The sequence below is a fragment of the Tachypleus tridentatus genome, chromosome 13 (genome assembly GCF_004210375.1).
Source record: "Tachypleus tridentatus isolate NWPU-2018 chromosome 13, ASM421037v1, whole genome shotgun sequence".
In the NCBI taxonomy this organism is placed as follows: domain Eukaryota; kingdom Metazoa; phylum Arthropoda; class Merostomata; order Xiphosura; family Limulidae; genus Tachypleus; species Tachypleus tridentatus.
In genome coordinates, this window is record NC_134837.1 from 265,768,725 (window position 1) to 265,794,589 (window position 25,865).

Here is a 25,865-nt window from a genome sequence, read left to right on the forward strand (position 1 = left end):
TTAAGCACATAAGAAAAGTTAAACATAATATTTGACTGTTTTGATGAGTTTAGTCAGATACTCCTCCCCTCTTCTTTGACCAAACTACTCAAAAACAGAGTCAAATATTATGTTAATAAGTTAAACTTTCCTTATGTACTTAATTAGGTCTAACAATCAAAATAAACTGTTAATAGCCGTTGTTAAAAAAGTATTACGTACTTTTCCCAAACATAATATTTATAATAAAACAGTCAAATATTATGTTTGGAAAGATATGTATTACTACTTTAACAACGGCTATTAACAGTCTATTTTGATTGATTATTTGGAATTAAAGGTATCGAAACCTGATTCCTAAAGATATGAGTACACAGACATACCGCTGTGTCGCTGGGGGCGATCTATTTCGATCTGGCTTCATTGTAACGAATAACTTCGCCAAAGAGTTTAGGAACCAACTTTTTCCGTCATTTATTTTTTATCACAAATTTGGTAATCAGTAACTACACTGCCTCACGTCATCACTAATGTCGCACGCTTTATCACTACCACAGACTCCGCCCATTTTGTAACGTCAGTGTGGTTTAGATGTTTGTTATCGAGTGTGCGTTGTTTTGCATACGCTTGCAAACATATTTTTATTGTGCAACTTTCAAGTGTTTAAATATATTTTAATCCCTTAATATGGATAAGTGGATAATTAGAAAACAAAAGAATCCAGATGACGGTGAACACTTAGAAAATAAAGATAAATCAATTGATTCTGGCGTTACTGACGTTAAGAAAATGTCACGTGACTGGAGAAACGCGAAACGATAATTTAATGAATCTAATTTTGTGTAACGAAGTTTTTAGAAATAATAAAGTATACAACCTTAAGCAACAATTTAACATTTTTCACAACGAATTTGATGTAAAATTGCCAGTTGCTAGCAAAAATCATATGAATATAATTAACCGTCTGAAAGCACAACTTCATGAACAAAAGGGAGGCCTAACATTTTTTTATCATAGATAGAACTAGTTACTTCAGCTAGTTATGAAGTAACTTGGATTCTAGCTCAAGAAAGAAATCATTTTGTAATGCTGAACTAGCAAAAAAAAATATTGATTGTGGTTTTTTAAAACTCTGTTAGAGAATTATGATTCAAAAATAAAAGATGATTTTCTTTAAAAGGTAAATAATTTGCAATTAAGTCGAAGAACAATTGTCTGCAGAATGTTAGAGTTAGTGAAAGACGTAGAAAATCAGTTGTTTGGACAACTAAAATACTGTTTGTATTTTTCTTTAGCACTAGATGAGTCAACAGATGTTAGTGACACTGCACATTTGATATTTTGTGTTCAATATGTAACTTCAGATCTTTAACTGAAGGAAGAAATGTTTGGCCTTTGTGGATTACGAGATCGAACATGTGGAAAAAACATCTTTAAAAAAATGTTCTTGAAATGTCAAAAAAATTCAATCTGGATTTTAAAAAACTGGTTTATGTCACAACAGACGGTGTTCCCGCCATGACTAGGGCGAAATTAGGATTTGTTTCTCTTTTGAAGCAGCATTTAATTGAAAGTAATGTGAAGTCCACACTGCTATCTTTCTATTGCATTTTGCATCAGTAAAATTTGTGTTCAGATGTCTAAAAGTGATGAATAGAAAAATATGATGGACATTATTGTAAAAATCGTTAATTATATTAGAAATGGACGCTCTCTCATTCATCAACAGTTTGTTGAATCTTTGAAGAAAATCAGTAACTGTACTTTTGATATTCTGACTGATTTTACAAATGTAAGATGGTTAAGTAGAGAAAAGTCTTGGAACGATTTACTTCCTTATTTCCTCAAACAAAAGAGCAACTAGTTGAAAAAGGTAAGATTGAAAATTTCCCTGAAATTGAAACTTTGTCATGGTAATGTGATTTGCGCTTTCTGTGTGACATGATGGCTCACTTTAATAATTTGAATACGAAGATTCAGGGAAGAGGTGAAATAATAAGCGAGCAATCACAGTCTATTCATGAATTTTATTAAAGCTAAACATCCATGCGGAACAATTACAAAAGAATGATTTGACACATTTTACAAATTTGAATAGTTTTCTAGAAAATAGTAAGGACTATGATTTCTCTGATGCTAAAGATGATCTCTATGTAAACTGGATCAAAATTCTATCTCAAAATTTTGAATGCATTTAAAAATTTGAAACTAATATTTGAATTTTTGCATGATCTATTTCCATTTGACTTAGAAAATTTCATCTTTTTTGTCTTTGGTTAAGTGTGGATTTCAAGATGAAATGCTTACCCTGCAAAGTGTAGAACACATGAAAGGTAAACAAAAATGTTACATCAAAGAGATGTGCCTTACCATTCTGATAAATGAGAGTCTTCCAAATTTAAAGATAGCAATTTCAAAATTATTTTCTATGTTTGGAACCATATCGGTGTGCGAGTCAACATTTTATACGCTAGATTTTCTCAAGTCTAGATCCAGATCTTGGCTTACTGACATAAATTAAGAAGCAAGGCTAAGATACTCATTGAGTACAGATATTAAGCCAAATTTCACGAAACTTGTTGATGGAAACACCCATAAATTTTCACACTGAAAGTTAGTTGAAATGCAATTATTTTGATTAAACGAACATCTCTCAATTTTTTTTTTTTTTTTTGAATAGTGTGCCGAACGTTGTTTTCATTAGCCACAGTTGTGGCCACTATGAAAAATAAATGGCCCACACCTGCTTTAAATTAAACACAACAGACGTTTTAATATATTTTACTTGTTTTAAAATTATCTCAACCTGTGTTCATATTTGTTAATAAGCTTTTAATGGAAGTATTTAATTGCATCAAGAAACCAAGATGGATATGTTCTTACATTTACATTACAATGAGCAATACAAGGTCTTACACTTACATTACAATGAGGAATACAAGATCTTACACTTACATTACAATGAGCAATACAAGGTCTTACATTACAATGAGCAATACAAGGTCTTACACACATTACAATGAGCAATACAAGGTCTTACACTTACATTACAATGAGCAATACAAGGTCTTACACTTACATTACAATGAGCAATACAAGATCTTACACTTACATTACAATGAGCAATACAAGGTCTTACACTTACATTACAATGAGCAATACAAGGTCTTACACTTACGTTACAATGAGCAATACAAGGTCTTACACTTACATTACAATGAGCAATACAAGGTCTTACATTTGCATTACAATGAGCAATACAAGGCTAATATTCTATATTTTTAACATCATGCTTTAACAAGTGTTAGATCAACGTGTTTCAAAGAGCGTTTACATGGCAGTTACATAGATCAGCAGTCTTAATTACATGGAATGTATGCATAGTAGCTAAGTAGCATCATTACTGAGTCTTACTGAGTCTGGTATGTATTTAGTCACGAAGCATCACTACTGAGAATTACATGGTATGTATTAACAGTAGTCACGTAGCATCACTGCCGAGTCTGAAAATGAACATCTGAGGAGCTGCGAAACAACGACACAGCTGAATCTCACAGAAGGTACGTGAATAGTTAGTTGTGAAGCGGTGCCGCTGTTGAGTTTCACATGAAATATGGAAGTAACTTCGAAGTGGCACCACTGTTGAATGTCATACAGAATGCGAGAACGTGAAGTTGCGAAGCGACACTGCTGCTAAATATCATACAGAATGTGAGAACGTGCAGTTGAGAAGCGGCACCGCTATTGAATCTCATACAAAGTACGAGGGCTGTTCAAAAAATACGCGGACTGTTTGAATTGCGCGGCTCCAGTTGGATCAGGGGAATCCGCTTGGTGTCGCTAGGTTCGCACAGATCAGCTGATTACGATGCCATTTCCCGATTGCAGATATCTTCATTTGTGTATTAGCTACGCGGTTTTAAGTGAAGTGCGATTTTTCGTTTGGCGGATTTCAGAATGAATGACCTGAAGGAGCGACGACTTGCTGTGAAATTTTGTGTTAAACTTGGAAAATCTGCGACTGAAATTTTTGCTATGCTTAACACGGCTTACGGTGATGTTGCTATGAAGCGTACGGCATGTTTCAAGTGGTATGAACGTTTTAAGGATAATCGACAGTCCATTGAAGATTATGAGCGTCCTGGACGTTCTTCCTCGTCAACTGACGACCCACACGTCGACAAAATCAACACCCTGGTGCGGGCAAATCGACGTCTGACTGTCAGAGAGCTTGCTGAAGAGTGTGGGATATCAGTTGGATCTTGTTACGAGATTTTGACCGAAAAATTGAAGATGCACCGCGTTGCTGCGAAATTCAGCCCTCAGAACTCGTGAGTTTTTGGCCAAACACTCGATCACTGTTCTTCCCCACCCACCCCTACTCACCTGACCTTACTTCTTGCGATTTTTTATTGATCCCCAAACTTAAAAGACCCTTGAAAGGAAGAAGATTTGAGACGATTACCGAGATTAAGGCAAATTCGACGAAGGAGCTGGAGGACATTACAAAAGAAGCGTACCAGGACTGTTTCAACAAGTGGAAACACTGTTGGGACAAGTGTGTGCGTTGGGGAGGAGAGTACTTTGAAGGGGTCCCAGACCTGTAACTTCTAAATAAAGTACATTTTGTTTTATGACGTCAGTCCGCGTATTTTTTGAACAGACCTCCTATGAGAACGTGCAGTTGAGAAGCGGCACCGCTGCTGAATCTCATACAGACTGCGAGAACGTGCAATTGAAAAGCGGCGTCGCTGATTAATCTCGCAATTAACATCATACCTATAATCAGTGTGGATTTCACTAAGCAGTATCATAATGAAAAGTCTGTTTTACGTGTCCAGAATGACACTTTCTTTCCTTTTTTTCTAATTTCAACTTTGAAATTATAAAGTCAGTAAAACTGTTACAAATCCAGAAAATCACGAAACAAGGTTTACATTAAAAACTATACTTTTCTTTCTTCAACAGATGTTAAGCGCTTCCTAAAACATTCGTTTTATTCATTTTCAACACCGCCTTAAAAATGAAACAGTACACTCTGGCTCTAGCTGTTGATATTAAAATAACATATAAGGCTACGTGATGTCATACTGTCCAGTACTTCTGGAAGTTTGTGCAAAACAGTATGTATTATTGCTAGAAACTGGAGGCCTAGCATGGCCGGGTAATTAGGGTGTGTGACTCGCAATCTGTTGGTCCTGGGTTGGAATCCTCGTCACCGAACATGTCCACCGTTTAGACCATTGGTGTATTATAATATTACAATCAATCACCCTATTTGTTGGTAAAATAGTAGCCCAAGTAGTTTGTGATTAGTGACTTTGCCACGGCTAGCGGACGAAATTCAAAACAAGCCACATCATTTCTTAATTAAAAAGGAAAAAAAAACCGTTATAATTTTTCTGCCAGACACTTTAAACTTATTATTCGTTTCTTTGTCTTAATTTGAACAGTAATATTCTAAGAGGTTCTCAACACAATAAAAATATATATCTTACGCAGATACAAATCTCAGACAAATGGTCGCGAAGTAAAATGATCAAATGCGATCTTAACATATCTCATCAGTTTCTCTGTCTTGTTAAACAATACTGTTAATACGTTTTATAGAACGTCTTTCAGTCACGTTCATGTTAAATCGATTTTTAGATCGACATCGTACTCCTGAAAACAGATTGGTACTTGAAACTTACTATTTAGAACATGAAGTTTATTATCCCAATTTCCATACAATATTCCAACGAAGAATCTTACTAATAGCATCTCATTTTACAGATTAGATAACAAAGGAAAATTCTCTCTTGTAACATATATCATGTGTAATCATGGATCAGAATTCAATGGTTGTTACACTTGTATAAGTGTACTAATCCATACGGTTTCAGTTTTGTTATGATCTTAATTTAGTTACCATCAAAGAAACACTTGAAAATGTAATATTCTTACTGGGTTAAGCATGTTGTTGGTAAATGTAATATTCTTACTGGGTTAAGCATGTTGTTGGTAAATGTAATATTCTCACTGGGTTAAGCATGTTGTTGGTAAATGTAATATTCTAACTGGGTTATGCATGTTGTTGGTAAATGTAATATTCTCACTGGGTTAAGCATGTTGTTGGTAAATGTAATATTCTAACTGGGTTATGCATGTTGTTGGTAAATGTAATATTCTCACTGGGTTAAGCATGTTGTTGGTAAATGTAATATTCTTACTGGGTTAAGCATGTTATTGGTAAATGTAATATTCTTACTGGGTTAAGCAAGTTGTTGGTAAATGTAATATTCTTACTGGGTTAAGCATGTTATTGGTAAATGTAATATTCTTACTGGGTTAAGCAAGTTGTTGGTAAATGTAATATTCTTACTGGGTTAAGCAAGTTGTTGGTAAATGTAATATTCTCACTGGATTAAGCATGTTGTTGGTAAATGTAATATTCTAACTGGGTTATGCATGTTGTTGGTAAATGTAATATTCTTACTGGGTTAAGCATGTTGTTGGTAAATGTAATATTCTTACTGGGTTAAGCATGTTATTGGTAAATGTAATATTCTTACTGGGTTAAGCAATTTGTTGGTAAATGTAATATTCTTACTGGGCTAAGCAAGTTGTTGGTAAATGTAATATTCAAGTTGTTGGTAAATGTAATATTCACTGGATTAAGCATGTTGTTGGTAAATGTAATATTCTCACTGGGTTAAGCATGTTGTTGGTAAATGTAATATTCTCACTGGGTTAAGCATGTTGTTGGTAAATGTAATATTCTTACTGGGTTAAGCATGTTGTTGGTAAATGTCATATTCTTACTGGGTTAAGCATGTTGTTGGTTTGAGATTTAATTTAGATTTACTGTTTGTTTGCTTGTTTTGAATTTCGCGCAAGATACACGAGAGCTATCTGCACTAGCCTTCCTCAATTTAGTAGTGTAAGACTAGAGGGAAGATAGCTAGTCATCACTACCCACCGCCAACTCATAGACTACTTTTTTTACCAAAGAATAATGGGACTGACCAATACGTTATAACGACCCCATGGCTAAATATGTTTGGCGTGAAGAAAATTCGAACTCGCGGGCCTCAAATTACGAGTCGAAATCCATAACCACCAAGCCATGCCGGGGCCTTAAATTTACTGAAAGCAGCAACTGAACTTCTTATTCTAAACTCGATAACTTTAGCGAAATGAAATCAGTAACAAAAGTAAACATAAAGTAAAGTGTGGTAATATTATTATGGATTTATTGAACTTGGATATTTACTGAAGCAACTACGAAGTAAGGTACAATGTTCTCTAAATATGCACTCACAAAAACATTTGTATTCAAGGAAAAGCAATTTCTAATTCAGTCAAATAAAGTAATATTATTTGCTATACTCTTCAAGTAATATGATTTAGCTTCTGGCTCCTTGTGGTAAAGATCTGAATTTTGGAGTTGGTTCTGGTTGGTCCTTAGGTGAAACTATTGATTTTCAAAGCTAGTGGAACAGTGTTAGAATTTGTACGATATTACGAAATATCAATTTATATTGTGAAAGCGTTTTGAAAGTGACAATCAATCTCTTTGGGTCGATGATAAGAGTGTCACTCGCTAGCTGTTCTCCTTCTGGTCAGTAGTTTAAAAAATATTATGGCTGGCGGAAAATAGTTTTAGTTCGTTTGACACAGATACAAAATAAAAATATAACTTTAGCCTCTGCTATCAGAGGGCGCAAGCAATAGAAAATGGACGCATGACATACGAAGAGCGTTCGATTACTTCACTGAAAAAATAAGAAAAACAATCACTTCTAACAAACTCTTTCACAGGGACTGTCCCCACCACTAGCGGCACAGCAGTAGTGTCTGCGGGCTTATAACGCTAAAAACAGGGTTTCGATTGGTGTAGTGACGAGAGCACTGATAGACCATCGGGCAGCTTTGTGCTATACCTGAAACAAGCAAATTTCATATGGAAAAAGAATAATTTCGAAAATATAAAAAGAAAAACGTTCCTTTTATCTAAGTAGGCCCGGCATGGCCAGGTGGTTAAGGCCCTCGACTCCTGATCTAAGGGTCGCGGGTTCGAATCCCTGTCACACAAAACATGCTTGCCCTATCAGTTGTGTGGGCATTAAAATGTGACGGTCAATCCCACTATTCGTTGGTAAAATAGTAGCTCCAGAGTTGGCGGTGGTGGTGATGACTAGCTGCCTTCTCTCTAGTCTTACACTGCTAAATTAAAGACGGCTGGCGCATATAGCCCTCGTGTAGCTCTGTGCGAAATTCCAAACAAACAAACAAGTCCTCTAAGTATGTAGAAATATTTGGTAACTCTGTTTTGTCTTCGATTTTATTACAAGGAAATATATATTCTAAGCACGTAAGTCAATCAAATCGCTTATATAGGTCGCATCTCACCAGTGCTGGTTAAACCTTTTCTCTGTTAACGGCTTTTAATTAAAGTGAACCCAAAGTAATTTGCACGCGGGCGTCAAAGATAGTTAGCCGCCTCTGGGATCAACAACATAAGCTAACGTATTTTATATTCTCAGGACTAACCAATGATGCACTTCTTACTGAATACCACTGAGTCACATAACTTGGCATGACCAAGTATATTTCTTAAATAACATTTCTAAGCAACCAAATCCCAACATGGTACATATAACATGCACGTGTACATTTCTTATTTATGTGTATGTTTACTCATCTAATTCAATCAATTGATAAACATGCAATAAGGGGAATATATTACAAAAAAAATAATGATTTCCGAAATATATTTTTACCGAGTAACTAGAACTTGTAGACAAATCAAGTTATTTGCTTTTAATACGTACAATATATGCGCCTCCCCCAGTGATTCAGCAGTAACTCTGCAGGTTTACGTTACTGAGCATCAGGTTTTGACACCCGTGGTAGACATAGCACAAATAACACATTACGTATGTTGTTGGTAACATCAAATCATTATCTGCATCAACTTAGAAATAATCACAATCATCAAGGAGTCGTCACAAAAGATATGCTTAAAAAACATCTTTATTGTTAGCCATTACAAAAGTCAGCTATTATTGTTGTTAGTCATTACTATAGTTAGTTATTATAGTTTTTACCCATTGCTATACTAAGCTATTATTATTGTTAGCCATTATTGTAGTTCGATATTATTGTTGTTAGCCATTATTATAGTTCGATATTATTGTTAGTCATTATTACAGTTAATTATTATTGTTATTAGTCATTACTATACTTAGCTATCATTGTTTTTAGCCACTACTATACTTAGCTATCATTGTTTTTAGCCATTATTATAATTAACAATTATTGTTTTTACCCATTATTGTTCTTACGTGTAAACAATTAAATTATTTTGAGCAGCTAGGGCATTAAACCGAATATTTATGAGGTTCATACAAACAAAATTAATTTATTGTGAGATTTAATAAATATAAGTATGTTTTTAATGAAAGTTAAATTTCATAACGATTAGGACAATTTATATTCTAAGTTGTGATCTAGGTTTAAAAACAAAAAAGCCTAGTTTAATCCGATACATAGAATTCCAAATACAATAACTACATATATTTTAGTGAGACATCTTGGTTTCTAAATACAAGTTACAGGTACTGTGTATTATAACTTCAAAATCATAGAACTGAGTGAGGGACCCGAATTTATTTTACTATGCAGATAATTAATTACAGGTTGGTAAGATTTGAAAATAATCAAATTGAACTTCATTCATTTGGAACAAAAACATAGCACGTGCATGTAATAATAATCTTCACCTATGATATCATCCAACATGTATGATTTTTCGTGCAAAATGAGCAATTTTTCTTTGCGTCTGTGACTCACTGAACCCATAAAAATTTAATATGCTGTGCAGGGAATGAAGTTTTATAAACCTATCAACCCATTATTTAATAGAAGCAAAAGTAACCGTCCCCAGTTATGGGAAAAGTTTACATTTATCTACGAAGTTAAATTATTTCATGAAAATTTAAAAGGTTGTGTTTCTAATGATCGGAACTATTTATAACTGAAAATTAATTGTTGAACATTTCAATCATGCTAAACCACTCAACAGTAACACACAATAAATCTACTTTTTTTATTATTTATGTTACGTCATATTTTGAGACTTGAATAACAGTGTAATTAATTCCTAACAACTTATTGTTGAATATCCTGATTGTGAAATACGATTTGACATCAATATTATTCATGTCTGTCCTACCGGCATTTTAAAAGTGAATGCTGAGCTTCGTCTGCGTGCACAGCTTTTCAAACAGGAGACAAACGAACGTTCTGGCACCACTGTTTGCAATGTGTATATAAGATTATGATAATATAAATATATGTAGTTATTACACATTCTGTAAGTTAAGTAAACTCTGTTATTTCTTTACTATTACTTTCACTAACAATGTTTGTTAGAATGTGTAATATATATCTAATTTTAATGTTTTAAATGTATCATTATTATATATCTCTGCCTTAAGGTTTATTTTACCTTATTAGTTTATTACATGTATTTAAGACTAAACCAAATATCCCAGAACTCCGAAACACGTTTTATTATTGGGATTACGGCCGAAAATATCGTTTACAATAAGTTAATGAAATAATGCATTGTAATACATACAAGTACTTAAGAACAGTATACCAAGTTATCTATTTTATTTACTGTGTTGATGCTTAGTTTTCCCTACATAGGTAGCTTGATATGAGCGGAAGTTAAAAGTAATTTGTACAGGTAGACTTAACTTGTCTCACCATACATTAATTGCAATTTTATTAAAACGAATACTGTATTGAACTCGGCAGGTTTTGAAGTTGTAAATCATTCAAGGATTTTTAAGGTCTGTTCTTTAAAGATGGCGTGTTTGCTTGTATTTGTTTTACTTTAGCCTTTTAATCTTGTTTATATCATATTGATATCATTAATTTGTTTGCTTTTCAATTTCGCGCAAACCCGTCCCTAATTTAGCGGTTTTAATACTAGAGGGAAGAAAACTTTAATTGTGTAGTTCCGCCTGAGTTCTCAGCGCACATTGAAGGTAACTAAATATATCTTATTTTTAATCAGGACTTCCGAAAACGTAGAGCAGATTCTGTTATTCATTATCAGTTTGTTTCTTTGGAATTTTGCACAAACTTACACGAGGGATATGTGCACTAGCTGTCCCTAATTTAGCAATCTAGGACTAGAGGGAAGGCAGCTAGCCATTACCACCCACCGCCAGCTCTTGCGCTACTCTTTTACAATCATAACACCACACGTGTTGTTTTAGTAAGATCAGATTACAAGTAACGACTACAATCATAACACAACACGTATGTTGTTTTAGTAAGATCAGATTCCAAGCAACGACTATAATCATAACACAACACGTATGTTGTTTTAGTAAGATCAGATTCCAAGCAACGACTATAATCATAACACAACACGTGTTGTTTTAGTAAGATCAGATTCCAAGCAACGACTACAATCATAACACAACACGTGTTGTTTTAGTAAGATCAGATTCCAAGCAACGACTACAATCATAACACCCCACGTGTTGTTTTAGTAAGATCAGATTCCAAGTGACGACTACAATCATAACACCACACGTATGTTGTTTTAGTAAGATCAGATTCCAAGTAACGACTACAATCATAACACCACACGTGTTGTTTTAGTAAGATCAGATTCCAAGTAACGACTACAGTGTTACTGGTCATAACACCAATATATATTGTTTTAGTAAGATCAGATTCCAAGTAACAACTACAATCATAACACCACACGTGTTGTTTTAGTAAGATCAGATTACAAGTAACGACTACAATCATAACACAACACGTATGTTGTTTTAGTAAGATCAGATTCCAAGCAACGACTATAATCATAACACAACACGTGTTGTTTTAGTAAGATCAGATTCCAAGCAACGACTACAATCATAACACAACACGTGTTGTTTTAGTAAGATCAGATTCCAAGCAACGACTACAATCATAACACCCCACGTGTTGTTTTAGTAAGATCAGATTCCAAGTGACGACTACAATCATAACACCACACGTATGTTGTTTTAGTAAGATCAGATTCCAAGTAACGACTACAATCATAACACCACACGTGTTGTTTTAGTAAGATCACATTCCAAGTAACGACTACAGTGTTACTGGTCATAACACCAATATATATTGTTTTAGTAAGATCAGATTCCAAGTAACGACTACAATCATAACACCACACGTGTTGTTTTAGTAAGATCACGTGACTATAATCATAACACCACACGTGTTGTTTTAGTAAGATCAGATTCCAAGTAACGACTACAATCATAACACCACACGTGTTGTTTTAGTAAGATCACATTCCAAGTAACGACTACAGTGTTACTGGTCATAACACCAATATATATTGTTTTAGTAAGATCAGATTCCAAGTAACGACTACAATCATAACACCACACACGTGTTGTTTTATTAAGATCACATTCCAAGTAACGACTACAGTGTTACTGGTCATAACACCAATATATATTGTTTTAGTAAGATCAGATTCCAAGTAACGACTACAGTGTTACTGTTTATAAACATTTGGAATAAAGTAAACTTCAGGTTACTACGATACACAAAGTAACACAACGATAACAGTAACGTTCCACACAACCAGCTCTGTGGCTGATAAACTGTGTAGAGTATTTTTGTTGGTTTATTAACACAAACAGGAATTCTCCAGAAAGAAGAGCCCGGAAAAGTTTCAACTATGGAACATTCCAGTTTCTCCAGTGAATGAAAGTAACAAACACGAAGAGACTTATGTACACCTCGAGAGACTTGATGCAAGACTTCCTTGTACACAAATTAAATTTATCGGTTTTTCTGTCGTTTTCAATCTTCCTTTGAATGTCTTCCGAGTCCTCCAACGTGTATCTTAGAAAAAAGGAAAATGATCTTGACAAAGTTGTCGACTTTAAGGAATGGAAAATGGGTTTAAACTTAAAAGGCTGAGTATAAACCTAGTAGCTCCGAAATAAGTGTAAAATATATGACTCTTGTGGAATAGATAGGAACATTTTGAATGGTATTTGAAAAAGGTAGAGCATTGTTATAAAAATAAATGGTCTGTATTAATACATTCTACAGAGTTAGGAACATTTGAATAAATGGTCTGTATTAGTAATACATTCTACAGAGTTAGGAACATTTGAATAAATGGTCTGTATTAGTAATACATTCTACAGAGTTAGGAACATTTGAATAAATGGTCTGTATTAGTAATACATTCTACAGAGTTAGGAACATTTGAATAAATGGTCTGTTTTAGTAATACATTCTACAGAGTTAGGAACATTTGAATAAATGGTCTGTATTAGTAATACATTCTACAGAGTTAGGAACATTTGAATAAATACATTCTACAGAGTTAGGAACATTTAAATAAATGGTCTGTATCAATAATACATTCTACAGAGTTAGGAACATTTGAATTGGGAAACCGGAATAGCTAGGTAGTTACGGAATTCGGCTCATAATCTGAAGGTCGCGGATTCGAATTCCAGAATTTGATTTAGTTTTAAAGAACCAGATGCTAAATTGGATGATTCAACATCAGTTCAAGATCAGCTGATATTTCGAGGAGTTCTAGTGCTTGTAATTACATTAGGAGAATGGACATCCACTAAGTTGAGAAGGAATAATGAAATTACTGAGTACAGAATCTGACGGATTCAAAGGTTACAACAAAATATTAAGGTCTGTTGTCTTATCTTTATTTGGCCACCTGGAAGTGCCCGGCATGGCCATTTAGTTAGGGCGCTCGAATCGTAATCTGAAGCTCGAGGGTTCGAATTCCCGTCACAAAAAATATGCTCGTTCTTTAAACCGTGGGGTGTTATAATGTAATGGTCAATATCATTATTCATTGGTAAAAGAGTAGCCCAAGAGTTGATAATGGATGGTGATAACTAACTGCCTTCCTTCTAGCCTTACCCTGCTAAATTAGGAATAGTCAGCTCAGATAACACCTCGTGTAACTTTGCGCGAAATAAAACACACAACAAAAAACAATTTGAATTATATACGTAAAAGTTTGAGTATTGTTGTCAAAATAAACAAGAAATTTATCAGTATCAATAAGAGTTGTGAAAACGTTTTAAAGATGCGTAGCAACAGTTGATAAATATCAGTGACATCTGGTGTGTTGTTGTAAAGATGAGTAGGAACAGTTGATAAATATCAGTGACATCTGGTGTGTTGTTGTAAAGATGAGTAGGAACAGTTGATAAATATCAGTGACATCTGGTGTGTTGTTGTAAAGATGAGTAGGAACAGTTGATAAATATCAGTGACATCTGGTGTGTTGTTGTAAAGATGAGTAGGAACAGTTGATAAATATCAGTGACATCTGGTGTGTTGTTGTAAAGATGAGTAGGAACAGTTGATAAATATCAGTGACATCTGGTGTGTTGTTGTAAAGATGAGTAGGAACAGTTGATAAATATCAGTGACATCTGGTGTGTTGTTGTAGAGATGGGTAGGAGCAGTTGATAAATATCAGTGACATCTGGTGTGTTGTTGTAAAGAAGGGTAGGAACAGTTGATAAATATCAATGACATCTGGTGTGCTGTTGTAAAGATGAGTAGGAACAGTTGATAAATATCAGAGACATCTGGTGTATTGTTGATAAGATAGGTAGGAACAGTTGGTAAATATTAGTGACATCTCGTGTATTGTTGTAAAGATAGGTAGGAACACTTAAGAAATACTAGTAATAACCAAAAAAAAAAATGTTATATAGATGTTTTTAAGGTATACAATTAAGATACGCTTTTATAAACAAATATTATGCTATCTCTTTCAAATTCTATAAATAAACTGAGAATGGAACGTCTCAGATCACTCACCATAGGAAGAGAGGTTTTAAGAGTAAATATGAATAACAAAGGCATATTAGCAAAAGATTTTTCATCGAAATTAGACAGTTTTTATTTCAAAATAAACGACCCTATCAATTACGCTGTGACAAAAATGGGGAAGTTAATTTTTGATATGGTGGATTTTGAGAAAGAGTGATAGGCAAAGGTCACAACAAGCAATGTTCCATTCTTGTTTCTGTGATTGATACACAGAAGGGACACAAAATCACTTCAAACACGATGAAAATAGGTAGTATTCCAATCACAACATGTTATTATGAATTTTGACCAGTTTTTATGAACCACAACATGACGGTATGAATCTTGATCAGTATCAAAACAAAGAAATCAACTCTTCTTATAATACGACCCTCACCGAGATCGTGTCGTAATAATATAGAAAAAATCCTAATGACTATTCATCCCAAAGTTTAAGATTCGTAACACCAAGCCGTTTTATAATAACAAGGAAATTTATTTTTGTGCTTTAAATAGATCAATATTGGCTGACTCGTACAGTTCTGACGGAACAAAATGGACTTTTTGATCCCTAGTTTGTTTTGCTGTCCTTTTTCTTCCCAAAATCTGATTGGATATGTCTTTCCACAGTTTTTTTTCAGAAAAACAAGAAAAACAGCCAATAATATTCGAATCCAGTTGTTGTTGTTTCTTATTCTCGATTTCTGAAAATTAAAATGCTAATTTTATCGTTCACTAAAACATAGGTAGAATCTAGCTTTGTTGTTCAGTGAGAAACTCATAAAATCTTATTCAATCGTCATCTAGCTTTATCTTTATCAAGAAACTGGTAGAATCAAACCTTATTGTTCACTGAAACACTGGTAAAAACCCAGTTTCATTGTTCACTGAAATAAGTCGTCCAATGATTTTGCTCTACTGGGACACTTCATTTTATTTTTAATAAAGAGCAGATACTGAATATTTTGAGTTTGCTAAAAAACGCAGGGTGAATAACCTAACCCTATAGAGACCACGAGTCTGATGGATATTTCCAATCGATATAGGTTTTGTATGTTTTCTAATGAGCCAACTAGTATAAAAACTATAGTCTTGTTACGTGCTGCTAACTGGGTCTTCATAATTATTTCGTTTGAATCTTCTCACGGGAGGTACAGTTAGTCCACCAATAAATAAAACAACTTCGGTTTAAAATAACAGGGCCAGAAATGAGTTTAGAATCAAACTATTCAGCTCTCCCACGTGTTTTCTCCAAGCTCCAATAGCAATAATATTTAAGTTTACAAATAAAATAGTAACTCCAGCATGTATGAAAATACTGAGATAGTAACTAACGTTTTTAACAAATCCAAAAAAGGCATTTCTGAATTTTATTGTCCTATTGTATTTGACAAGATATTTTAATTACTTCTTGAGGGTAAGACACAGAATCTCGTCACAGCTGACGTTGATTGACCTTTAATTAAATAGAAGCAACAATTTTGTTTTAAAGAAAATCAATTTAATTACCGGGAAAAATCTCGTGAAAACTCTAAGCTGAATTTGCCAAAAAAAAAAAAAAAATCTTCCTGCAGTTACCAGCTTCCTTCTCAAGGTGTCTTTGCATGCTGGTTTCTTCAAGTTTGTCAGTTGACCAGTAGACGTAACGAGAAATTATATATTACTTTTTTCCCAAAATAGCTCAGAGATCAACTTTCAGATCTTTCGAGATGGCTGGAAGGTAAAATAAATGCAGAGATGGCCAGAAGGTAAAGATAAATATGCAGATGGCTGGTTGGTAAAGGTAAATACGGAGATGGTAAAAAGGGAAAAACAAATAAAGAGACGGCCAGAAGGTGAAGGTAAATATGGAGATGGCCAGAAGGTGAAGGTAAATATGGAGATGGCTAGATGATACATCACAGTGTTTCTCAAATATTATTTTGTAAGCCATCATATTCCTGTAGGAAAACACTTTGAAGTGGTAAGACCATTGCTACATTGCCATTTCTAGAAATATCTCTGGACATTCTCCCCAGAAAACTTTGAGAATTGAATCCTATGAGATTGAATGTGCCATGTAACTACAAATACTACAAACACACAACATAATATAGTAGAATAAAAGAAAACAGTTTTTAACACATAAGCTGTAGCTATACATGGCATGAAAAAGTGGTCAGGTCAGTTAGGTCATGACAACGAATAGCCAGAATTGATAACCTGATAGTTGGTGATGGAGTGTTGTTGATTTGCTGCCTTCTTTCTAGTTTGTCACCGCTGAACTAGGGGCAGGTCAAACAGCCCAGCGCGAAACCTAAAATAAAACCAAAAATAAATTAAATGAAAAAAGATTTAGTTTTGCTTGTTTTTAATTTCGCGTAAAGTTACACAAGGGCTATCTATACTAGCCATCCTTAATTTTGCAGGAAAGGCAGCTAGTCATCACCACCCACAGCCAACTCCTGGGCTACTCTTTTACCAACGAATAGTGAGATTGACCGCTACATTATAACGCCCCCACGGCTGAAAGGGTGAGCATGTTTGGTGTGACAAGGTTTCGAACCTGCACCCTCAGATTACGAGTCGAGTATCTTAACCAACTGGCCATGCCGGGTCTTATTAAACTCTGACTCTTCCTAATTTATAATGCAGATAAAGAAAGAAAGAGAATTGGATGTGATAACTCAAACAAAGTGTAAGAAAAGACCAAGAAACTTCAGACTACAAGATGTCTCGCAGTATGAAACAAGTTCCTGGAAAACATCAAATAAATCACACGACAAAAAAGTAATGGTCACTAAATTCATATCTTAGGTAATATTGAAATAAGAAATGAATTAATTTCACCCTCTTAAAATAACTGAGGCTAAGAAAGTAAAATACTCCAGAAAGGTTTGAGGTTGTACTTTCAACATATCGTGCTGCTTGGTCGTCTACTTTGTACACGATCCTTTTAGGCTTCACAACAAATTCTCAAGCGACATCTACCAACTACGTTGTTCTTAACAAAAAAAAAAAAATGATCGTAAATTATTGTTTTTTGTTTGTTTCGTGTTTTTAGAGCAATACCGATTTGGGATATCTGCTGTTCTCACCGTGTGGAATCAAACCTCAGGTTTTAGTGGTAGGGCAAATAGGATTTTTTGTTGTTTCTACAGAAATATTAAATGCAAGTCTGAAGAGGTTATACTTTCATTGTACAGGTCACTGGTTACGCCACATTTGGAATATTGTGGAATGCAGTTGTAGTTCGGCTCAGAGGGAGGGACAGTCGAGATGGACCAACAGGACCCTTGTTGTCCCTAAACATTATGTTATGTTAAGACTGTAAACTTACCAGTGTTACTCCGAATGACACAAAACAGATCCACAGTGACAACCGAGGGAAATCATAATAAAAAGATATTAAAATGGCCAGAAGCCTTTTACATTCTGATTTAAGATACCCGTTTGAAGCATGTTGAGTTTCAAATAGTCCAGGCATAGCTTGATAGTTAGGACATCCGATTTGTGTCACAGGACATATGCTTGCTATTTCAGCCATTGCGACTTTATAATGCGATGGTCAATCCACCAGTTACTTGGTGATATAACTTATTGGCAAAAAATAATTTTCAAACATCTATTTGAAATGTAAACATTTATCCACTTAATTTATTGTAGACTTTTTCCATAAATGGCAACATCTATGCCAGGTGACATCACATAGCGTTTCTCGTTTGAGGAATCTTTAGGTAAGCGACGGATTATTAAAGTTGACGTTCGCATGACACGTTTCCTTTCCAAATGACACAAAATCCCAGGTCGCTAAGAGGAACACAGGTGTATATCATCACAAATATCTTTCAAGCATATAACTCCACAACAAAACATTACATGAGGAACCCAGACATATAACTCCACAACAAAACATTACATGAGGAACCCAGGCATATAACTCCACAACAAAACATTACAAGATGAACCCGGGTATATATCCCCATAACAAACATTACAAGATGAACCCGGGTATATATCCCCATAACAAACATTACAAGATGAACCCGGGTATATATCCCCATAACAAACTTTACAAGAGAAACCCGGGTATGTATCCCCATAACAAACATTACAAGATGAACCCGGGTATATATCCCCATAACAAACTTTACAAGAGAAACCCGGGTATATGTCCTCATAACAAACTTTACAAGAGAAATCCGGGTATATATCCCTACAACTACAAATAACAAACACTGTAACTTCACGACCATGTTTTACGAATCTAAATTCTTATAATTTGAAGACAAATATCGAAAGTTACTTTACCCAAAAATACATGCAAGGTGCAATATTCTACCCTACTTGATACATATGAATTCCGGTTATAAACCGGTTATATCTTTGTGGGTTTGCTGAACTGGATAAAAGAATTAGTTAAGCATTTCTAGATGTCAGAAGCTGAAACCCAACTAAATAACAGAGGACAGTCCAACGTCCTTGTCGTACACACAAGAGGACAGTCTAACGTCCTTGTCCTACACACAAGAGGACAGTCTAAAGTCCTTGTCCTACACACATATTGTCTGGTCTGTAAAAGTTCGAAACTGATACAATAACATAAACGGAATCTAATAAACAGACTGACATACATATATAAATGTAGTAAACAGACTGACACACAAACACACATAATGTCAAACAGAGTTACGCGTATGCATAAGGTAAACAGACTGACACACACACACATAATGTTAAAGAGAGTTACGCGTATGCATAAGGTAAACAGACTGACACACACACATAATGTTAAAGAGAGTTACGCGTATGCATATGGTAAACAGACTGACACACACATGTATACAACAAACACAGTAGAGTTAACAATACATAAAAAGATAATATAGAGAACAATACCAACAAATACAGGATTGGTAAACATGTATTCTTTATCCATCTTGTCCCCAATGTTCTAACATTAATTAATTAATTTCAAGTCGGCAAGTTCACACCGACTGTAGAAGACTGGATTAATGCCAGTGGTGTTATCACCTATAACCTGTCCAGTTTTACAACAACAACAACTTTTTAAATGCCACCCCATTTAACGATAAAAAACGATTGACAAGTAGGCACAGTAATATCTCCCTTTTAGCTCGATTACATATTATTTTTTTAACGTAATAAGCAACGTAAAATAACTATTACGTAATTTTGTACGTTCACATCACATTCACTTCATGTGTTCCTTTCAATATTGAGAACAATTTTGTTAACACTGAATATATATAAATATATGCTAACACTGAATATATATATTAGAAATGGTTCACAAAAAATAACTATATTACTTTGTTAAGTACACTGAACTATTTGTAAAGGTATCCATTAGAACCAAGCTGTTTTTGTTATGACTCAGTTTGTTCTTTAGACCATACCTTTTCTTCTTTTTGTGGAATGCCCGCTTAATCCGGATTAACAGAAATACAGCTTTGTCCAGGGTCAGAGTTCCCAAAGGTTTAGAAGAAGCCGATGTCGAGGACCCTGGTTTCCAGTCTGATGGCCACATCGTGCGTCACTACAATCTCTATGTATTCACTATATAAGTTACCCCATTGTTCACACTGTTCCTTTACACATTGTAGTATGTAGGAGACATTAAACACTACGGGGGGAATAATATGTTCCTCAGGGTCTCGCGTCACATACGAATATAACAAAGCTGAGCAAAGATCCAAACTTTCGGCAAGTTGAAGATAAAATCCTAATCTTTGGTGATATTTCGCCCAATATTTTAATCATTTAATGTCTTATCTGCGTTAGGTTTTTTGTGATAAGCCGGCGACACAAAGCGGCGAAAACCACGAAAGAAATGAGTTTATTTGAGCATTTATTTTTATAATATAAAAAGAAAATGCGCTTCTAAAAGATTAAAAATTGAAAGAGAAACGGCCGAAATCCTTGCTCACTGCTGTTGTTTGAGTAGCCATCCACATCTCTGGTTCAAACACTCCATCAAATCCCGTGAGCCGAAGGCCACGCTAACGCAGGACGTCGCATTTGCGCAGTAAGCTCATACAACCCTTTCTACGTACTGGCATCCTGCTGTCCGGCGCTCTTCACGACATCTGCCGAGTAAGTATTTATAAGTGAAATTGATGACACTTTGAAACCCAGAGAAACAGTATTAACAAACACAACGAACTATAATAACGACACTAACTTTAAGTACTGGTTTCATTTTTATCCTTAGTTTCTTAATTGTAATAATGTACATAATAATTACAATAATGTATATACTAATTATAATAATTATAATAACCTATATAATATAATATTATACAATAAAGTTGGTTTCTTATTAGGTTGAGGAATAATTCGTGAGCGTTTTTAAATAAGTTCATTCAAGCATTACATGCAAGACTATACAATACTTCAATGCATGAACACATTACACCCAAAACATTTATTATGATACTTTATTTCATGTAATACCTAGGTATATAGTATGCATTGTTTTAAACGAAATTGCAAGAAATTAAATGCGAAAAGCAGATGGTGTCGAAAATGCTCGATTTTGTCCACTCGACATTCCATTTAATGAGCTGAAAATGAAAGCAAAGATTAAAGACATGAAAATCAAACACACCATCTATTAGAGCAAAAAATTATCTACCAAATGACGTGCAATATTTTGCGAAAGCGTTTCATTTATGAATATTTTTTTAACTTGAAAAAACGCTCACGAATTATTCCTCAACCCAATACATACCGACTTTAAATAAAACTTACTTTATCTTAGGTGGTACACATCAAGTAAGAAGAGGACAGCCTATGCCCATTGAAGTTCCTGTAAACCGGACTTCAAGTTTTGTTATGATGGCAGGAATGACCTTACGAGACACACCTAGACCCCATCCCACCAACAGAAGCATGATGCTGTGTCATAAATTCCATCAGTGGCCTCTATGTTTGCCAGCAACAATAGTAATATGGACCAAGCAGCCCCAGCCAAAACTCTGTTTGCCAACAACTTCATACAACTTGTGAAACTGATGTTTCCACACTTCCATTGCACAGAAGTTCTCCTGCAAAAGGACCAAAACGACCCACATCATTTTACAGACTTAGCACCACGCGAGACAAGATGGTTGCCAACATGTACTGCAGTAAAAAGTTTTCCAATGTGACCGATAATAGCAACGATAAAGGCAACAACAAGAAGTTAAACATCGTTGTGCATGTGTACAACCAGGCGTTGCAAAAGATCTGCACCCACTTCGTCGGGATACCTACATGTAACACTGGTAACATCGAGAGTATCTTCACATGCGTGAATAAAATGTCCATGCAAGTACATCAAGCTAGTTAGTTTTAATGGTTTCAAAATGTCCATGCAAGTACATCAAGCTAGTTAGTTTTAATAGTTTCAAAATGTCCATGCAAGTACATCAAGCTAGTTAATTTTAATGGTTTCAAAATGTCCATGCAAGTACATCAAGCTAATTTTAATAGTTTCAAAATGTCCATGCAAGTACATCAAGCTAGTTAGTTTTACTAATTTCAAAATGTTCATGTAAGTACATTAAGCTAGTTTTAATAATTTCATTAGTAAATTAACCAATATTATTTTGACCGTGTCAGTTTACCACGGTAGTTTTTAACAATTTTCATTATTGTATTACACAGTTACAATTATTATAATGTAGACATTAAGCATCTTAACATCAGGTCTTTATTTTTTTTAATATTACAGTAACAGAGATATCCCACTGACCAACTGTGTCATCGGACAGTTGTACCGTCATGGTGGAGAAAAACAGCAGTCTTCTAACAAAAATCTAAGAGATGAAGGCCAACGTGTTCGATGTCAGCTGTGTGCGCCATCTTGCCAACAGCTGTACCTACAACCTAAATGAAAAGACCAATCACAGTCTCCTCAGTGTGAAGTTTAAGAACCCTCACGATTGTTTAAGGTACAACCCAGAAACTAACGTTGTGAGGGCTGCCAAGAGTGCTTGTACCACCTATAAGGACCAGTGTACAAATACATCTTGATGGATTAGTGCTAAACGTGGAACTAGTGATCAGTGCTTACGAGATAGATGATATTGTGATATGCATGTTGACACGATATGCGATATTGTGATATGTATGTTGACATGTGGTATATGACAATAAATTTCATAGACTCAATTTCTTTGTTAATTTAAAAGCAAGAGGAAAGAGATTATTTAAACGATATACGACCAGGATTTGGTAAAATAACAGCAAAGCACACACAAACAACTCTAGATTATTGCATGTTGTGCTGAAACCACGACGATACAAAACCTCTTGATCCGAAGTCAAATCTCCTGATTAAAATTATCAAACCTTCTGATTTTGAGCGATAGCTCTGTCACGTGCATGATTATTCATTCACTGGTAATATACAAGTTTCATTTAGAAATAAAAACAAGTAACTGATAGGAACTAAACCTGTCCTGCAACATCGTCCTTGAATCAGATACGAGTTTTGAAAAACCTTTGTTGTCACAAGCAGATAACTGTAGACCATAATGAATCACTTAACAATTTCTTGAACAGAAAATCCCATGGTGTCCTTACTGTGATAGATTCGTTTTCTCCAAGTATGGATACTGTTATGTAGTTAAACAGCACATGTTGGCGACAGTTCCAGTGCACGGTGTACTCGTAGTTAGGAAACACACAACAAGTGACAGTGAAAAGGAAATTGTGACGTACGAACAGCAGTCCGTGAACAAACATGAACATACCAGCCCTAAGAACTCTTGCTTTAGTTTACAGGTCTTTAAGAAAACTCTTAAATATTTGTTCGAAATATATGATCAAAGTAACTATGGATTAATAGATGTTTCTGTCATAGTCATCTGCACGCTTTGAGGCTCTTGTCCCGAAATGTTTTATGTAATCAGACGGACATATTATAAATTTTATTTAATATTTTGCGCTACAAAACAGCGCTGCAATTCTATCGTCATTACTAATTTATGTTCCGAAAGTCACAGGTTAGTGGTCGTAACATTATAGAATTTAATTGTGACATCATTCTAAAGCACTCATTCAAAAACAAAACAGAATTTTTCCAACCAAATAAATCAAAACATGTATATTCATAATGTTTAGGGATAACAACGGATATATTTGACCATCTCAGCTGTCCCATCCTCTGTGCCAAACTATTAAATATACAAGTTTAAAACAATTTAAAGCTAGCCCTTATCGTTTATATATATTAAACTTTATTTTCAACTCATTCAAGTTTACTTCCTCCACAACATCTGAACGCAGCCCGTTCCATAAGCCCTGTTTAAAAATAACATTGTCTTAGTTGAAGACGGCTTCTAAATTTACATTTGTGTGTCCTAGTTCTATAATTGTCACTGTTAAGTATGAAACATATGGATACATCAACATTATGAATTCCATTTACAATCTTAAACATCTCAATCAGATCCCTCTAACAATTTCTTTTTTTTTAAGAGAAAACAATTTTAAAGATTTTAATCTCTCCTCATATGATAACCCCTCTATTACCATTGTAGTGACCCTTCTCTGAACCCTTTCGAACAATTTAATGTCTTTCCTAAGTTTAGGAGCCCAAAACTGAAAACAATATTCCAAATGTTGCTTAACTAGTTACATATACAATGAAATTATAACCTCTTTATGCTTGTATTCGATATTTCTGTAGAAACAACCTAAAATCGTATTTGCCCTATCACTAGGAACAGTACACTGCTTGGATGGCTTAAGATATTGTATTAAAACAAACACTATAATTCTATGACGAACAGCCCTAAAACCTTTGTGTTTTTCATCTATTATTTATTTATAAATTATAGAATGTTGTAGAACAAAGTGTCTTTAGTAGTTAAAAAAAAGAAGCATTTTTAATTTTATATATCATACAGTATTGAGTTATAAGATGTGTGGTGTTATAATGATCCACAGTTTCCAATAACGATAAATCCACTTTGTTTTCATCAGGTCCTTCCTGAACGACAAAAACTTTATTTTAGTGTTAGATTTTTATGTTCTTCCTTACCCATTCAAGCCACATATAAATTTCATGTTAACTGCATATATTAGTGTTTACATGAGGTGAACGTAAGGCCTTAATTTACATCTATAACTCCACATCAGAAGGTTACTTATCAGTTACTTCTAATATAAGCGTACCAAAATAAACAGTTTGTTTGTTTTCTTTTATAAACACAAATGTTCACAGAGGGAAATTAAGTATAACACATGTGTCTAAAAGAAAAAAAATGTGTTACTTCTGGTATATTTGTGTTAAAGTAAGGCAAATAATTAGATCTGATAGATTCGTATTTATAAAGAAAGGTATTGTGTTAGTTGTGATATACATATATGTTGAAGACAGACAATGTTAGTTTTTATGTACAGTGGAGCCCCTCACTAACGACCCCCTTACTAACGACTTCCCCTGTCATACGACCGGAAAATTTTTGACGGTACCCTGTTTGCATTAAATTGACCCCTCGTGGACGACTTCCCCTCAAACGAAACTAACGACCTACCAAATTGAACAATTTTGATTATTTTACCTCTCACTAACGGCTAAGTGACATTATTATGTGGCATATTCTGAGAAGTTACATAGCGGTCTGCCTTCTCATTTATGGAGTGACGCCGGAGTTATACAGACCGTCAAACTGCTGTATCGCAAAACATTCTTGAGACAACTTTTGTTTCACATGGATAACGACCAGACGGCTACAGGTCCCGAGTTGTGCAAAAAAATCACTCTTCTGAACGCAATTGTGTGGTTACGCGTCGCTTGGCTTCGAGTTAAGACTTCCACAATTCAAAAGTGTTTCTTGAAATGCGGCTTTAACTTCTGTTTAGGCGAAGTGTCAAACGAAAGCGAAGACAATGTTTCAGAAAACCAATCTGACCCCGACTTCAGGCCTGTCTTGAATGGTGTAACTCTTGGCGAATATGTCAACTTCGACAACGAAACTCCAGTTTGTGATGATTCAGTTTCTGACAATATTATC

General features: G+C 34.6%; 1 pseudogene across 1 annotated transcript in view; it reads right to left on the minus strand.

Annotated features, from left to right (window-relative positions):
* LOC143236549 (ankyrin repeat and fibronectin type-III domain-containing protein 1-like) overlaps positions 1-25,865 on the minus strand; it is a 319,259-nt pseudogene that overhangs the window by 273,640 nt on the left and 19,754 nt on the right. Inside the window, exons 2-3 of the transcript XR_013019582.1 lie at positions 21,610-21,905; positions 20,256-20,945 (exon numbers count right to left, since the gene is read on the minus strand). The product of XR_013019582.1 is annotated as an ankyrin repeat and fibronectin type-III domain-containing protein 1-like (transcript). The remainder of the gene's footprint in view (positions 1-20,255; positions 20,946-21,609; positions 21,906-25,865) is intronic.